At 51.1% G+C, this 16,463-nt stretch overlaps 1 protein-coding gene across 2 annotated transcripts in view; it reads left to right on the top strand.

Moving 5' to 3' along the window:
* Nucleotides 1-16,463, top strand: part of LOC133355205 (yjeF N-terminal domain-containing 3-like) — an 86,958-nt gene that overhangs the window by 48,003 nt on the left and 22,492 nt on the right. The window lies entirely within an intron of this gene.

Raw genomic sequence — 16,463 nt, 5'->3', positions numbered from 1 at the left:
CGAGATCTGCTGCATTCTCCCAACACCTCTATTGTGGAGGTTTTGTGAACGCAAGCAAGAGAGAGAGACAGAGGGACAGAGAGGACGTGTCGTGGGGCGTCACGGTGGCTAGGAGATGTTAAGCTATACTCTTAGTTCTTTCGGTAAAGTCACGTAGGTAAAAAATGAAATTAAAATTAATAAAAATTAAAAATAAAAATAAACCAAAAATCACGACGTTTCGGAGGCAACACAAGTCTCCGTCATCAGATGGGACCGTCACAGCCAGATTTGCTGCAAATCGTGATTTTTATTTATTTTTTATTTAGTTTTTATTCATTTTAATTTCATTTTTTACCTACGTGACTTTACCGAAAGAACTAAGAGTATGAATCCTTGCAGTCACGAAAGCTTCAAATCTAGAATTAAGAGATGTTAACTACCTCGCCAGGTATACAGGAGGTTGTGGGTTCGATTCCGACCATGACGCCTGCTGTATATTTGGATCTAACCCTGAAACAACAACATTTAGAGCTAACCCAGGCTCAGTTGAACACGTCCTAGGGCTTTCGCGACCAATATTATCTGTACAAATAAAGTTTGTTGTGTTTCCTTCTGGCTAATCGCCTGCCGGTTGTAACCACCAGCGAAAACGTCGAATTGTAAATGCCGTGGCTTTAGTTTAACACGGAGGCTTTCGCGAGCGATATTATGCATAATAAAGTTTTTTTTTGTAAGATCGCGTTATTTATAAATGTGTCGTAACCCTCCACCACCCGACACGGCCAAACAGCAAAAAATGTGTCACGTTTACAAAGGACAAATATATTCTTGGCTTTTTGGGTAAAGTCACGTAGAAGGGAAATAATAAAATAATAAACACATAAAACAATAAAATTCTCACCACTTTTCCCTTCTACGTGACTTTAGCGAACGAACCAAGGTTATGCATCACTGCAGTCACGAAAGCTTTAAATCAAAAGGACAAATAGTTCACTACTTTAGCCCACCGGTGTGTTGAAGAGTGAATCAACATCATTTGAAAATTTGAGTACGACGTTTCGCTGGTAAATACATCCAGCTTTATCGGGAGATTTGACAGAATGGTGAGGCTCTCCTCTTGCTCCCGGTTTGTTTGGCATTGTCGGGTGGTGGAGGGTTACGACACATATATAAATAACAATGTGGCTTCACTCTCCAACGCAGCGGTGTTGCTGAAGTGGTAACTTTATCAGCACGCTTTGTTTACTTTCACACGAACTTAATTGGCTGTGTCGGGTGGTGGCGGGTTTTGACGACACAATTATACGTACGCCATCTAACTGGAACAAAAAACTAAAAAACTGCTTTAAAACGAACCCAGACTTGCTGATTTACTCGATGAGTGAGCGGCGATTCTAAGACGTCACGGCAAAAGAAGACCTCCCCGTCTCTCTCTCTCTTCGCCCATCCGCACTGACCGCCGAGGTGAAGTATGGTCATATCGCCCGCCACGTGACCGTCACCCGCTGCGCAGTATGGAGACTCGGTCAAACAACCACAGATGTGCTTAGTGGCGATCTACTTTCCTTCACTCTGCACTCCCGTCGTGTTTTGTTGTTGTTGTTGTTGTTTGTTGTTGTGGCTTTGTGACTCGCCCCTACCGGGCATCTGTGAGAAACTAAAAAGAGCTTCATAGCTCATCGGATTTCTCGAGGATAACTAAATATCACTATGATTCTGTTCTCCTCCGGTATCATCATCATCATCCCTTTACTTTGGAAACTCCAGAAACAACGGCAGGGTACACGTGGGTGATCACTCATCCAGTAATCAATCATTGCCACCGATAGGAGCTATGAAGATATTTTTTCTCACAGATGTCCAGTAGGGACGAGTCACTAAGCCACAACAACAACAAACAACAACAAAAAACCACGATGGGAGTGCAGAGTAAAGGGAAGCAGATTGCCACTAAACACATCTGTGTTTATCTTCTTGGTTCGTTCGGTGAAGTCACGTAGCAAGGTTTGTCAACGGTAAACGAATCGTGCCAATGGGATTGCCAGTTCCCGCAAAACTGTGGCGTGTTGGAGAGTGGACGCACACGACGTTGACAATCCGAGGAGTTTGCCGGTGATCACAAATCACCGCTTGAAATCGAACCCTCGCAGAGGTCGCAAACGGGTTTTGATTCCTTACCCGTACCCGTACCCGGCCGCACCAGGGTCGCAAACGTCTACCCGTACCCGTACCCGGCCGGGTACGGGTAGCCGGGTATCGGTTAGGGTACGGGTATCGGGTACCCGGTTGCGACCTCTGAACCCGAGTGACTTGGGGGGGGGGGGGGTCATCGCACCTGCTCGAGTATGGCCTATTGCAGAGTTCCATCTCGATTTGAAGCTTTCGTGACGGCAGGAATCCATCCTCGCTGCTTCTCTCGGTGAAGTCACGTGGGTGGAATAAATAATGAATGAACACGACGTCTCGATCGCAACGATCGGAAGGCGATTGACGAGGGGTGGAGGGGCGGGGGGGCAAAGTGTCGCGCTCGAGGGTGGCGTGGGCAACTCTTGAGCCGCGAGCGCGCGCAGGTGTGGGTGAATTAGTGTGTGTCTGTGTGTGTGTCTGTGTGTGTGTCTGTGTGTGTCTGTGTGTGTGTGAATTAGTGTGTGTGTGTCTGTGTGTGTGTCTGTGTGTGTGTGAATTAGTGTGTGTGTGTGAATTAGTGTGTGTGTGTGTGTCTGTGTGTGTGTCTGTGTGTGTGTCTGTGTGTGTGTGTGTCTGTGTGTGTGTGTCTGTGTGTGTGTCTGTGTGTGTGTCTGTGTGTGGGTGTGTCTGTGTGTGTGTCTGTATGTGTCTGTGTGTGTGTCTGTGTGTGTGTGAAAGTGTCTGTGTGTGTCTATGTGTGAATAAGTGTGTCTGTGTCTGTCTGTGTAAATGAGTGTGTGTGTGTGTGTCTGTGTAAATGAGTGTGTCTGTGTGTGTGAATGAGTGTATCTGTGTGTGTCTGTGTGTCTGTGTCTGAGTGTGTGTCTGTGTGTGTGTGTCTTTGTGTGTGTCTGTGTGTGTCTGTGTGTGTGTCTCTGTAGGGGAGCGGTAGTGTAGTGGTTAGGGCGCTGCGCTACGACCCCGGTGACACAAATTGAATTCCCACTCACGACCAACACCAGTGATGATTATCTGAACCGACTCTGTGCCTCCCCTAGGTCGACTCAGCCTCAAATGAGTACCTGGTGCGGTGTGTAAACATCGCCACTGGGGGAGACAAAGGCGGCCGGGCGTGGTGTTGGTCCAGCCACCCCCTCGTGCGCCTTGTAGGTGCAACTCGCTACCAACAGCACTTGCCCCAAAAGTCTGCGTAGGCTGTACGGCGGGGAGGGGATCTTTGTCCTTTGTTGTTGTAAATATGCACCGAGCATCCAGAGGTGTGATTCCCACCCACCGCCATCGCCAACACCCCCACGCACATTACAGGAACCACCGATCCAAAGCAGTTGCTCTTCACGAAAGGTTATCGGGGCAATATTACATTTTCGTAAATTAACATCAACAACATAAAGTCGTCCGATACGTGAACAATGTTATATTGGAGCAAGATTGAACACGTAAAAAATGCACTTCAAAACATAATTTGTTTTAAAGCCGCAACCATTCTCTCTCTACTGCTTGACTGATTGAATCCACCACGATTGGTTGACGCATGGACTTCGCTCATTCATTCTTCCACTCACGTGGTGGACTCGTCATCTTATCCACACTGTTACACCACCCCCACACTGTGTTACACCACTACCATCACCACCACCACCACCATCACACTTTGTTACACCACCACCACCATCACACTTTGTTACACCACCATCACCATCACACTTTGTTACACCACCATCACACTTTGTTACACCACCATCACCATCACACTTTGTTACACCACCACCATCACCACCACCACCATCACACTTTGTTACACCACCACCATCACCACCACCATCACACTTTGTTACACCACCATCACCATCACACTTTGTTACACCACCACCACCATCACACTTTGTTACACCACCACCATCACCACCACCATCACACTTTGTTACACCACCATCACCATCACACTTTGTTACACCACCATCACCACCACCACCATCACACTTTGTTACACCACCACCATCACACTTTGTTACACCACCATCACCACCATCACCATCACACTTTGTTACACCACCACCATCACCACCACCACCATCACACTTTGTTACACCACCACCACCATCACACTTTGTTACACCACCACCACCACCACACTACAGGTCACCACAACACTCACTCATTCTCTCACTCACCCACCCACTCATTCCCGCACCTCCGACTAGGACGGTTGGCTACGCACGGTGCGAAAGAAGTTCATCATAGTGCATCCATTCACTCACTCACTCACTCATCCACTCACTCACCCACTCACTCACTCACTCATTCACTCACTCACCCACTCACTCACCCACTCACTCATCCACTCACACATCTACTCATTCACCCACTCACTCATCCACTCACTCACCCACTCACTCACCCACTCACTCATCCACTCACTCACCCACTCACTCACTCATCCACTCACTCACCCACTCACTCACTCATCCACTCACTCACCCACTCACTCACCCACTCACTCATCCACTCACTCACCCACTCACTCATCCATTCACTCATCCACTCACTCACCCACTCACACATCTACTCATTCACCCACTCACTCATCCACTCATTCACCCATTCACTCACCCACTCACACATCTACTCATTCACCCACTCACTCACCCACTCACTCACTCACCCACTCACTCACCCACTCACTCACCCACTCACTCATCCACTCACTCACCCACTCACCCACTCACTCATCCACTCACTCATCCACTCATTCATCCACTCACTCATCCACTCACTCACCCACTCACTCACCCACTCACTCACCCACTCACTCACCCACTCACACATCTACTCATTTACCCACTCACTCATCCACTCACTCACCCACTCACTCACCCACTCACACATCTACTCATTCACCCACTCACTCACCCACTCACTCACCCACTCACTCACCCACTCACTCACCCACCCACTCACTCACCCACTCACTCATCCAATCACCCACCTATTCACTCACTCATCCGCTCACTAACTCACCCACCCACCCACCCGCTCCGCACTCACCACACTTCACGCCACAACACTCATCTGCTTCTTCCTATCGCACTGGGAATCTCCTCCCATCATCGTTCACAACCTCGCTCGTGCTGTTTGTCGCTGACCGCTTGGCGTTTTGGGGCCTTTTTTGTGGACGGTGTGGGCGGGGGGGGGTGCGGGGGGGGGGGTCACCGTGCTCAGCAACTCTGTGTGGGGGGTTGGGAGTGGGGGCGGGATGTCGACTACCTCGCCTGGTACACAGGAGGTCGTGGGTTCGATCCCGACCCTGACGATGTCTGCTGTATAATTGGAGTTCGCGTGTCCCTCTTTCTCATCATCATCACGGTGGCGAGATGTTAACTACCTCGCCTGATATACATGAAGTCGTGGGTTAGATTCCGACCTTGACCCATGCTTTATATTTGGAACTCGCGTGACTTTCTCTCTCTCTCATCATCATCATCATTACGGTGGCTAGGAGACGTTAACTACCTCGCCTGGTATGCAGGAGGTCGTGGGTTCGATCCCGACCCTGACGTCTGCTGTATAATTGGAGTCTGCGTGTCTCTCTCCCCCGTAGTTATGCGTTTAGAGTATTTGTCCGCTATACATTTCCACACGATGATAAGTCACACTTTGTTGAGCTATCATTCTATTCAGGTCGCTTCTGGTTTAAAAAAAAACCATCATCTACACAGCTCCGTTGGGGCCTTAGACGGTAAAAGTCGAAACAAACTTTCTAATTCAGAATGCAACACAACCAACACACGACGACCCGAGGGCGCGTCTGCGATCCGTCAAAAGTGCTGAGCGTCACCGCCCCGTCGCCTCGTCTCCAGTGCAGGCGACCCCCCGTCTCGTCAGCGCGGTCGCTCGCAGCGTCTCTCGCTCCGTCTCCCACTCCATCTCCCACTCCGCCCCCCACTCCGTCTCTCGCTCCGTCTCACACTCCCACTCCGCCCCCCACTCCGTCTCTCGCTCCGTCTCACACTCCCACTCCGCCCCCCACTCCGTCTCTCGCTCCGTCTCCCCCCACTCCGTCTCCCCCCACTCCGTCTCGCCCCACTCCGCCTCCCACTCCATCTCCCACTCCATCTCCCACTCCATCTCCCACTCCGTCTCTCGCTCCGTCTCCCACTCCCGCTCCGTCTCCCCCCAACTCCGTGTCCCGCCACTCCGTCTCCCACTCCGTCTCCCCCCACTCCGTCTCCCACTCCATCTCCCACTCCCGCTCCGTCTCCCACTCCCACTCCGTCTCCCACTCCGTCTCCCCCCACTCCGTCTCCCACTCCATCTCCCACTCCCGCTCCGTCTCCCCCCAACTCCGTGTCCCCCCACTCCGTCTCCCCCCATTCCGTCTCCCCCCACTCCGTCTCTCGCTCCGTCTCCCACTCCGCCCCCCACTCCGTCTCTCGCTCCATCTCCCACTCCGTCTCCCCCCACTCCGTCTCCCACTCCGCCCCCCACTCCATCTCTCGCTCCGTCTCCCCCCACTCCATCTCCCCCCACTCGTCTCCCACTCCGTCTCCCACTCCGTCTCCCACTCCGTGTCCCCTAAAAATAGACCGCATGGCCCGGGGACCAGTGGTGTAGGGGGCGGTGGGGGGTGGTGGGAGGGGGGGCAAGGGGCAGTTGGGGGGAGGTGGTAGGGGGGGTGCAGGGGGCAGTTGGGGCGGTGGGAGGGGGAGTAGGGGGCAGTTTGGGGGAGGGGTAGGGCAAGGGGCAGTTGGGGGGGGTGGGACGGGGGGGACAGGGGCAGTTGGGGGGGGGGCGTTCCCATGCCAGCCCCCCCCCCCCCCTGCCTCCTCTTCCTCGCCTTCGGTTCGACGGTGGACTCCAGCAGGCGGCACGGGGATTTGTGGCCGCGGTTAGTAGGGGTTGGGTGGTGGAGGGGCGGTGGGGTGAGGGGGGGGGGGTATACTGGACGTGGTGTGCCGGGCGCGGCTCGCATTGGGAAGGTCGCGAGTTCAAATTGTGGGTGTTGGGGGGCGAGGGGGGGAATAGCGACTATGAAGGCCGGCATGTACACACACACTCACGGGTATTTCGTGATTTTTTTAATCTGTCTTTCTAATGTTTGTTTATTTGTTAGACATCAGCTTAACTGTGTATGCGACCAATACACTTTGATTGATTTATACACAACACATAGTCGCTTCTGCGGCCGTCTGGAACGCTCTTCCGATATGAGTAAGCCACTGAAGTGATGCATTTGTAAATCATCTATATTGAAAACTCATTTCTTTACAACTGCTTTCTGTTGTGTTTAGTTTGTTGTCCTCCCCCCGCACCTCCGATTAGCACGGTTGGCTACGTACGGTGCGAAAGAAGTTCAACGTACATGCATTGACTCGCCGCTGCCATAGGAATGTGGAATTTCCAGAAGCGGCTCTGCAGGGCTGTAAACGCGAGACGAGCATCAATGGCTCGATGCTTGCTTCAATTTGCCCTTCTCGCGATTTCTGTTCCCGTAAATGTACAGCCACGTTGGGATGTGGACTTCAGCGAAACATTTTTTGTTTATTTTTTCCAGCACTTTAAACAAGCCGCTGAATTCCTCTTGATATGAAAATTATTTTGTCAAGGCGCACCTTCCCATCTTCCAACCCAGTTTAAATATACGCTCCAAGCGTGGTGTTGTTTCATTCAGACGCTGTCTCCCCGACAGACCTGGTCTTCACCTGAGGACGGCTGCTTGCGTTGTGGCCGAAACGTCGTGAGAATAATTTTATTATGTTGTATTTTTATTATTTTATTATTTCCATTCTACGTGACTTTACCGAAAGAACCAGGAAGATGAAGCCGCTGAAGGATGAGCCCTCTCCATGCTCACCCCCACCCCTGCCGCAATGCCCTGTCGGTCACAGGGGGTTGTTTGACCATACTTCACCACGATGGATATTCACGGCTGTTGGCTGTTTCCACACGTGGCTTCTCACGCACACAGCCGACAACCCAATCATACCAATAATAATGATCATTTATAGGTTGTCTGATCATACTTCAGCGTGTGGGGTCAGTGTGGTTTGGTGAAAATATAGGATCAGCCAGCACCGGTTCAGGTGTCACTCTCCGCCGATGTGTAGCCGTCGCAGGGACTCAAACTCAGGTGGCCGGGTTTGTAGTGAAGTGCGCTCAGCTACGAACTTGTGTTTGAATCTGGATTTCAGCCGCACGTGATGAGACGAGATTTCCAAGTGCAGATGGTCTCAGCCTGGTCACAAATGACTTTACACAGAGCCCGACAGACTCACAGAGAGACCCTTAAACTTACACAGAGCCCCACAGACTCACAGAGACACCCATAGACTCACAGAGCCCCAGCTTCTCACGTAGAGACGCAGAGACTCACACAGAGACCCATAGACTTACACAGAGCCCGACAGACTCATAGAGAGACCCATAGACTTACACAGAGCCCCACAGACTCACATAGAGCCCCATAAACTCACACAGAGACTCATAGACTCACACAGAGACCCATAGACTCACACAGAGACCCACAGACTCACACAGAGACCCACAGACTCACAGAGAGACCCATAGACTCACACAGACACCCAGCTTCTCACGTAGAGACGCAGAGACTCACACACAGACCCCTGCTGCGCCCCAAGCACAACAGGGAGGTACATCAACGCTTCGAGACATTTTCTGAACAATAAACAAGGGGAGAAAACCCCAAAATCAGCGGGCGGCTTTCGATGAGTATTACGCGTTTGCGTAATTCATCGCGGTCGTAATTCCTTCACGCGGAAATGATTTTGCGTGATGGTTGTCGCTCTCATTAATTGCCTCGGCGTAAAATGTAAGAGATCCTTCATTATTGATGGATCTATCTATGTCGATGTATGTATTCATTTATTATTTGCTGTTAATATCCCGCTGTTTGTCGATGGGAATCAGTTTGGCATTTATTGCCGCGGTGTGCGGGGAGGGGGCAGTCTCTGTGTCCTTTGCATCGATTCGCGATCACAACAGACGGGCGCGTGTGAGCAGCTGGGAAAAGCACGGACGTGACGTCATAGTTTGTTGGGGGTCAATCCGAAAAGTCGTGTTGAGACTGAGTCGACCTAGGGGGGGGGGAGGCCCAGGACCGGTTCATATCATCGTCACCAGTGCCGGTGGCCGTGAGCGGGAATCGATCTCGGGTCAGCCGGGTTCATAACGCAGCGAGCTAACCACTACACCACCGCTCCTCACACGCAGAAAAACAAAGACAACGTATCCCCGTATAGCCTTAACAGACTGTCGGGGCAAGTGCTGTTAGCGAGCAGCACCTACGAAGTCCGGCACAGCACACGAGGAGGTGGGTGGCCAACACCACTCCCGGCCGCCTTTGTCTCCCCAGTGGCGCTGTTTCCTACACACCGCACCAGGTACACATTTGAGGCCGAGTCGACTTAGGGGAGGTACAGGGTCGGTTCAGATAATCGTTGCTGGTGTTGGTCGTGAGCGGGAATCCAATTTGGGTCACCGGGGTCGTAGCGCAGCGCCCTAACCACTACACTACCGCTCCCCTACAGAGACACACACACAGACACACACACAGACACACGCAGATACACTCATTCACACACACATACACAGACACACTCATTCACACACACAGACACACTCATTTACACAGACACACACAGACACACTTATTCACACATAGACACACACAGACACACTTATTCACACATAGACACACACAGACACTTTCACACACACACATTCACACACACACATTCACACACACAGACACACTCATTTACACAGACACACACAGACACACTTATTCACACATAGACACACACAGACACTTTCACACACACACATTCACACACACACATTCACACACACAGACACACTCATTTACACAGACACACACAGACACACTTATTCACACATAGACACACACAGACACTTTCACACACACACATTCACACACACACATTCACACACACAGACACACTCATTTACACAGACACACACAGACACACTTATTCACACACAGACACACACAGACACACTTATTCACACATAGACACACACAGACACTTTCACACACACACAGACCTAGCGGAGGCCCACGACCGATTCGGATCACCGTCACCGGCCGTGAGCTTGGAATCGAACTCGGCTCGCCGGGGGGTTTCTCCGTAGCGCAGCGACTTCCCCAGCGCCCTGCGCGAGTCGCGACTCCCTCGAGCCGCCCTCGATGGCGCCCCGCGACGAACGTGCCCCGGGGTCGGTCGCGAACGGGGCGAGAGGCGACAGGCAGAGGTCGCAAACGGGTTTTGATTCCTTACCCGTACCCGTACCCGGCCGCACCAGGGTCGCAAACGGGTACCCGTACCCGGCCGGGTACGGGTAGCCGTTCCCTACCCGTACCCTACCCGAAATGAGTGACAAACGGTTACTCACCAGTGACTCACGGCCTACCCGTACCCGGCCGCACCAGGGTAGCCGGGTATCGGGTAGGGTACGGGTATCGGGTACCCGGTTGCGACCTCTGGCGACAGGAGACACCTGGAGGATGGACGAGGAGGAGGAGGTGGGAGGGAGAGATTTGAGAAGACAACTTCAGAACCTTATTAGCGTCATCTCCCTCCACCCCCTCCCCACATGCCTCTCTCTCTCTGTCTCTTCCATCCTTTATTGGATTCCGGGAGATAAGAGGAGCAGATTCGTGCTCGAGACCGCGGCTCGCGGGGAGAGAGGAGGAGGACCGACCGGGTCGTCACGGGGGGAGCGCATCGCTCCCCACCAGCCCCCCCCCCTCGACACCCCCTCCCCTCGCCCCCCACCAGCCCCCCCTCCCCCTCGACACCCCCTCCCCTCGCCCCCCACCGCTCCTCCTGCTTGAAGACGCGCGCGGCTACTCGTCCGCAGGTTGACGAGCCCCGTGTGCTGCTAGCGCCAGATACATCCTCTTATCAGCTGTGTGCACGGATAAGAGAGGGTGGGGGGGTGTTCGGGGGGGTGTGTGTGGGGTGTGTGTGGGGTGGGTGTGTGTGTAGGGGGTGCGTGTGTGGTGTGTGTGTGGGGTGTGTGTGTGTGGTGTGTGTGCGGGGTGTGTGTGTGGGGCGTGTGTGTGTGGGGTATGTGTGGGGTGTGTGTGTGGGGTGCGTGTGTGGGGTGTGTGTGGGGAGTGGAAATGGCAGTAGAAAGCTTCACACCACCTGCGTCTGCACACTTGTGGCGCAGCCTGTCAAAGAACCCGCGCCGACACGAATGAGCGACCCCCGATGCTAATGCCGTGGATAAGTGCATTCTCATTTATTCCGGACACAGTGCACCATCCTTCACTGCGTACGCGGAGCACTTGTGCAGTTGTTGTTTCTCCCAGAGGCAGTCTGTGCACGAACAGGATATTGTTTGTATCGTTGGTCGTTTTGTAGTCGGCTATTGGTTAAAGGCGCAGCCCTGCAATGACGGCTCGCTCGCACAACCGCCGGCGAAAGAAACATTCCACTCGGGCAGCGGCTCCCCACCTGGGGTGCACCTCCTCGGGGTGCGAGACGTGGGCAGATTTTTATTTTTGGACAAAGTAAATAATCGAAACACAAATTAAGCTACGACTCACTTAGTTTGATCAAACCCGGTGTATTTATGAACATTATTAATAAATAGGTGCTGGGCTGCATTAAAGGTTAAGAATCACGAAGTTGGTTAGAGGCCTTCCACGGCCGTTCCAAGTTACACTCAAAAGTCCACGAGACTTCATGCTGCTCACGCGACAGGCCACGTGGAGGTGTCGGTGTTACACCAGCCGGTTTCACAGAAAGAGCTTCACGGCTCATCGGATTTCTCCAGTATAAATACAAATCCTTTTTTTTCTTCTTCTTGGTTCTTTCGGTAAAGTCACGTAGAATGGAAAAAATAAAACAATAAAAAGAAAAACATATTTTATTAAGTGTTATTTTTATTATTTTATTATTTCAATAAAATAATAAAAATAAAACATTATTTTATTATGTTTTATTTTTATTATTTTATTATTTCCGTTCTACGTGACTTTACCGAAAGAACCAAGAAGATGAATCCCTGCAGTCACGAAAGCTTTAAATCGAAATACAAGTCCTTTATTCTGATTCTCCTGATCCACTAGCTCCGTGCCTTTCCCAATCCTCCTCCTCTCATTCCCCATTCTTTCTCCCCTTTTCTCTTCCCTCTCTCATTGCTTTGCCCACCCACCCACCCACTACACACTACATCCTTGATCTCTACTTCCCCCCCCCCCCCTTCCCGTCGTTGCGCCCACGGGCCACAACGAGTTGCTCGGAGCAGAAACCGGTTCGCAAGAGCTGGCGGGGAAGAGCAGAACACGTGGTGGGGAGGGGGGGACACCCATTGCACGGCGAGACACACAGACTCGCTGAGCGGCGTTGTGCCGCAAGCCATGCTAATGCGCCTGATGAAGCTAGTTGTAATTACTGGCGAAACGTCGTGCTGTAAATGCCGTGGCTTGGCTCTCCAACGCACAATTCGTAGTGGCTGTACTCGGGACGAATTGGCACGTTCTGTGTACGTGACACATCTTACTAATTGGCTGTGTTTTGTGCTGGCGGGTTTAACGACACGTTTATATATTTATGTGATCTCACCCCCCAAACCCCCCCTGTATTATGGATGATATTGGTCACGACAGCCCACGTGCTAAGACGTTCTGTTGACGCACCCCAAGTGAACCTTTGCTCGGCGGGAGGTCGCCCATGCTCCTCTGTTGCGCCCCACAGTCAAAAAAAAAATAAAACCGGCTCCCTTTCCTCCAAAACACCTCTTGATGTCAGCTCGTTTGCCCCTTGTTCAAGTCAAGGTTCAATGCCTCCCGCGTGTCCTCTCTCCCTTTAAGACCGGCTCCCTCGGTCTCTCTCTCTCTGAAGTAAACACGAGCCCGCCGTGCCTGTACGTGTCCTACTGATGTCCCCCACTGGGCATCTGTGAAATCGACTGGACATGTGTGAAAATGAGCTTCATAGCTCATCGGATTCCTCCAGCAGAAATAAATATTCTCATTCTGTGCAGCGCGTTCAGATGTGGTCTTGTTCAACGCCGCTGCATTGCCATGTATTCAGGTCTCTATCTCGATCTGATCATCTCTGTGTAAGTCTATGAGTCTCATAAATGCTATGGGTCCTCTGTGAGTCTACATGCGAGTCTGTGGGTCTTTGCGTGAGCCTCTGTGTCTCTATGTGAGTCTCGAGGTCTCTATGTGAGTCTGTGTAGAACAAAAATGCACTCTTGCCGTACAATATCTTGAGATGGGCACGCTTATACGGGATATAAATACACGTTGGACAGTATTTCAGAGCTTAAATCAACGCAACACTTATTCATTCGTAGCGAATAATAACAGCTGGTATCCTGCCATAGGAACGTGGAATTTCCACCACTAGGTCGAGGCTGTGAACAGCGGATGAGTCTCTCCCTATGTTGGTTTGATTAAAAAAACACTTAGATTTTTTTTGTTAAATCAGTAAGTAGATAACTGGACTTTCATATAAAAACGGCAAATATGAGCTTACATGACGTTACCATGCACTAGTAACACATTGCATCATCGGTCAGCAGAGCCATTCATTCAGGAAAGCCTCACTGAGTCCGAAGGCTCATTGTTGATGCCGCCTTCTCAACCCGAATTGTTTTTTGTTGTTGCACGTGGGCGCTAAAGCCAGAGTGGCCGGTGATAGAGAGGAAACAAAAAACCAAAAAAACTCCCATCACCTCTAGGCACACGAGGGGACCACACTCCGTGACGGTCCGCACAGATGGGTTCACGAACCCGGGGCTTGCGAGCCTAGGTCGTGGTGTCAACCATTTGGACGCCCGTGAGAAAAATTTAATATTTAAACAAACTTTTTTTTAACACGCTTTAATGAAATGTACCGTACTCGTAATGGCAGAACTCCACGACTCCAGGAAGTGGCCCCGCAGCTTGGCATAACGTAAGGGGCCGTGGTGATTTACAGGCAACGTGAGTGGAGCGTGGACAATTAGACCCGTAAAAAAATCGTTTAAAAATATGTTTTTAATTTTGAATGATAGAATATAGTATTGTCATCAGTATGACATGCGTATACCAAGTTTGCAGTCGATACGACATTGGGAAGACGGTTGAAATAGAGTTACAAGATTTGAGGATACGACAACAGACAGAGTGAGATAAATAAAAGCGTGTAAAATGTTTAGAAATATATTTTAAAATTTTAATGAAAGAATATAGTATTGTCATCAGTACGACATGCCTATACCACGTTTTCAGTCGATACCACATTGGGAAGTGGGTAAAAATTTAGTTACAATATTTGTTAATGATACGACAACAGACGGAGTTAAATAAAAGCGTGTTTATAATAAAGAGCTTCGTGGTTCATCAGATTCCTTCCGCGTCGACGTGTTGCGTTTTTTTTTAATTGCGACAGGAGGCAGCGTTGCGGGGTGGATGGTCCGCATGCTGCTGGCTGCAACAACAACAACCAATCACAGACGGCGGTGTGCGGCCCAATGTTCCCCCCCCACCCACCCTCCCTCCCAGGCCTTAATTAACCTCCTTAAGCAATCGCGAACGGCCGCTAATGAATGTAACTCGCGTTGGCTGCTGTCCCGGACTAATGGCTTGGGGAGGGGGGGGATGGGTTTGTTCTTTATTTCTACTCAAGCTCGAGCCAACAAAGCGACCGTTCCATTCGGCAAACGCGGCGGGAGAAAAGAGAAAAAATATAATGCGGTTGTGGTGGTGGTTGTTGTTGTGGTTGTGGTTGCTTGGTCAATGGTGATGCTGATGTTGTTTCCAAGGCGATCTTGTCGCGGTGATGGCGATGGTGATAATTATTATAAATAAAATCGCTGTCAGCTGTGCGGAGCGCCGTTCAAGGACACGTGGCGCGTTTGTACTGGATCCGTCTTTCGGAAATTAAGGGGGTTTTGATTGCGCCGCTGTAGATTTACCGGACCGTGGGACATGATTTAAAATGGAAAATGTTAGCCTCTGATGATGGCGACGGGAGCTCAACAACAACACACAAAAAAATGTGGTTTTGTGCAATTACCGTCTGCGCTTGTGTTTCGTGGGAATATTTACTCGTGCTGTTAAAACAAATTTTATCAAAAATCCAAAGTGGTCTCCCCGCTACTCAAATATGCATTGGCGCATTGGCGGGCATCTACCCTTTTACAGCTCTGCGGAGCGAGCGATGGAAATTCCACATTCCTATGACGGGGGGATGGGGGGGGGGTCTATCCGGACGACAACCGCTGTTGACTTCTACACAAAGTGGTACCTATTTTATCGATCGTGGAAGAACTATGGGCTGTATAAACCACCAAAGACATATCCCCCGTATAGCCTTAACAGACTATTGGGGCAAGTGCTGTTAGCGAGCTCCTACAAAGGCCGGCACGGCACACGAGGGGGTGAGTGGCCAGCACCACGCCCGGCCGCCTTTGTTTCCCCAGTGGCGATATTTACGCATCACACCGGGTACTGATTTGAGGCTGAGTCGATCTAGGGGAGGCCCAGGACCGGTTCAGATAACCGTCACCCGTGTCGGTTGTGAGCGGGAATCGAACTGGGGAAACGGGTGATTCGTAGCGCAGAGCGCGCTGACCGCTACTACACTACCGCTCCCCACCACGTCCCCTCCCGCAGCCAGGATGTGAACTCGCTAACCTTGCGATCGCGATCCGCTCGCTCTGAAGCCGGGCCACCTGGCCAGATTTGTACGATTTGGCGACGTTCGGAGTTCCAAATCTTCTTGGTTCTTTCGGTAAAGTCACGTAGAAGGGAAGTAATAAAATAATAAAAATAAAACATAATAAAATAATTCTCACGACGTTTCGGCCACAACGCAAGCAGGTGACCTGAGGACGGCTGCTTGCGTTGTGGCCGAAACGTCGTGAGAATTGCATTTTATCATGTTTTATTTTTATTATTTGATTACTTCCCTTCTACGTGACTTTACCCAAAGAACCAAGAAGATGAATCCCTGCAGTCACGAAAGATTTAAATCGAAATTTAGTTCCAAATGTTACCGTCGGTCAAAAACACCGGCCCACGCCAGACAGACGGGACGGACAGACGGTCAGCCAGCGATGGAGTGACTTCCCGTCGTGTGAGTGTACACGTGTTGAACTTCTTTAGCACCGCACGTAGCCAACCGTGCACATCGGAGATGCCGCAGGGCAGACGGACGTGACCCGTGGCAGCAGGAGGAGAAGGAATGATAATATGTAATTGCAACGGGGGGGGGGGAGCGGTGGTGTAGCGATTGGCACGTTGCGCCGTGAACCCAGCGACCTGAGTTTAATTTCCACAGACACTCCAC

Source organism: Lethenteron reissneri, chromosome 50 (genome assembly GCF_015708825.2).
Source record: "Lethenteron reissneri isolate LAM-NWPU_2019-01 chromosome 50, ASM1570882v1, whole genome shotgun sequence".
NCBI classification, from domain to species: domain Eukaryota; kingdom Metazoa; phylum Chordata; class Hyperoartia; order Petromyzontiformes; family Petromyzontidae; genus Lethenteron; species Lethenteron reissneri.
The sequence above is the reverse complement of the archived record's forward strand: the minus strand, read 5'-3'. Positions and strand labels throughout refer to the sequence as shown.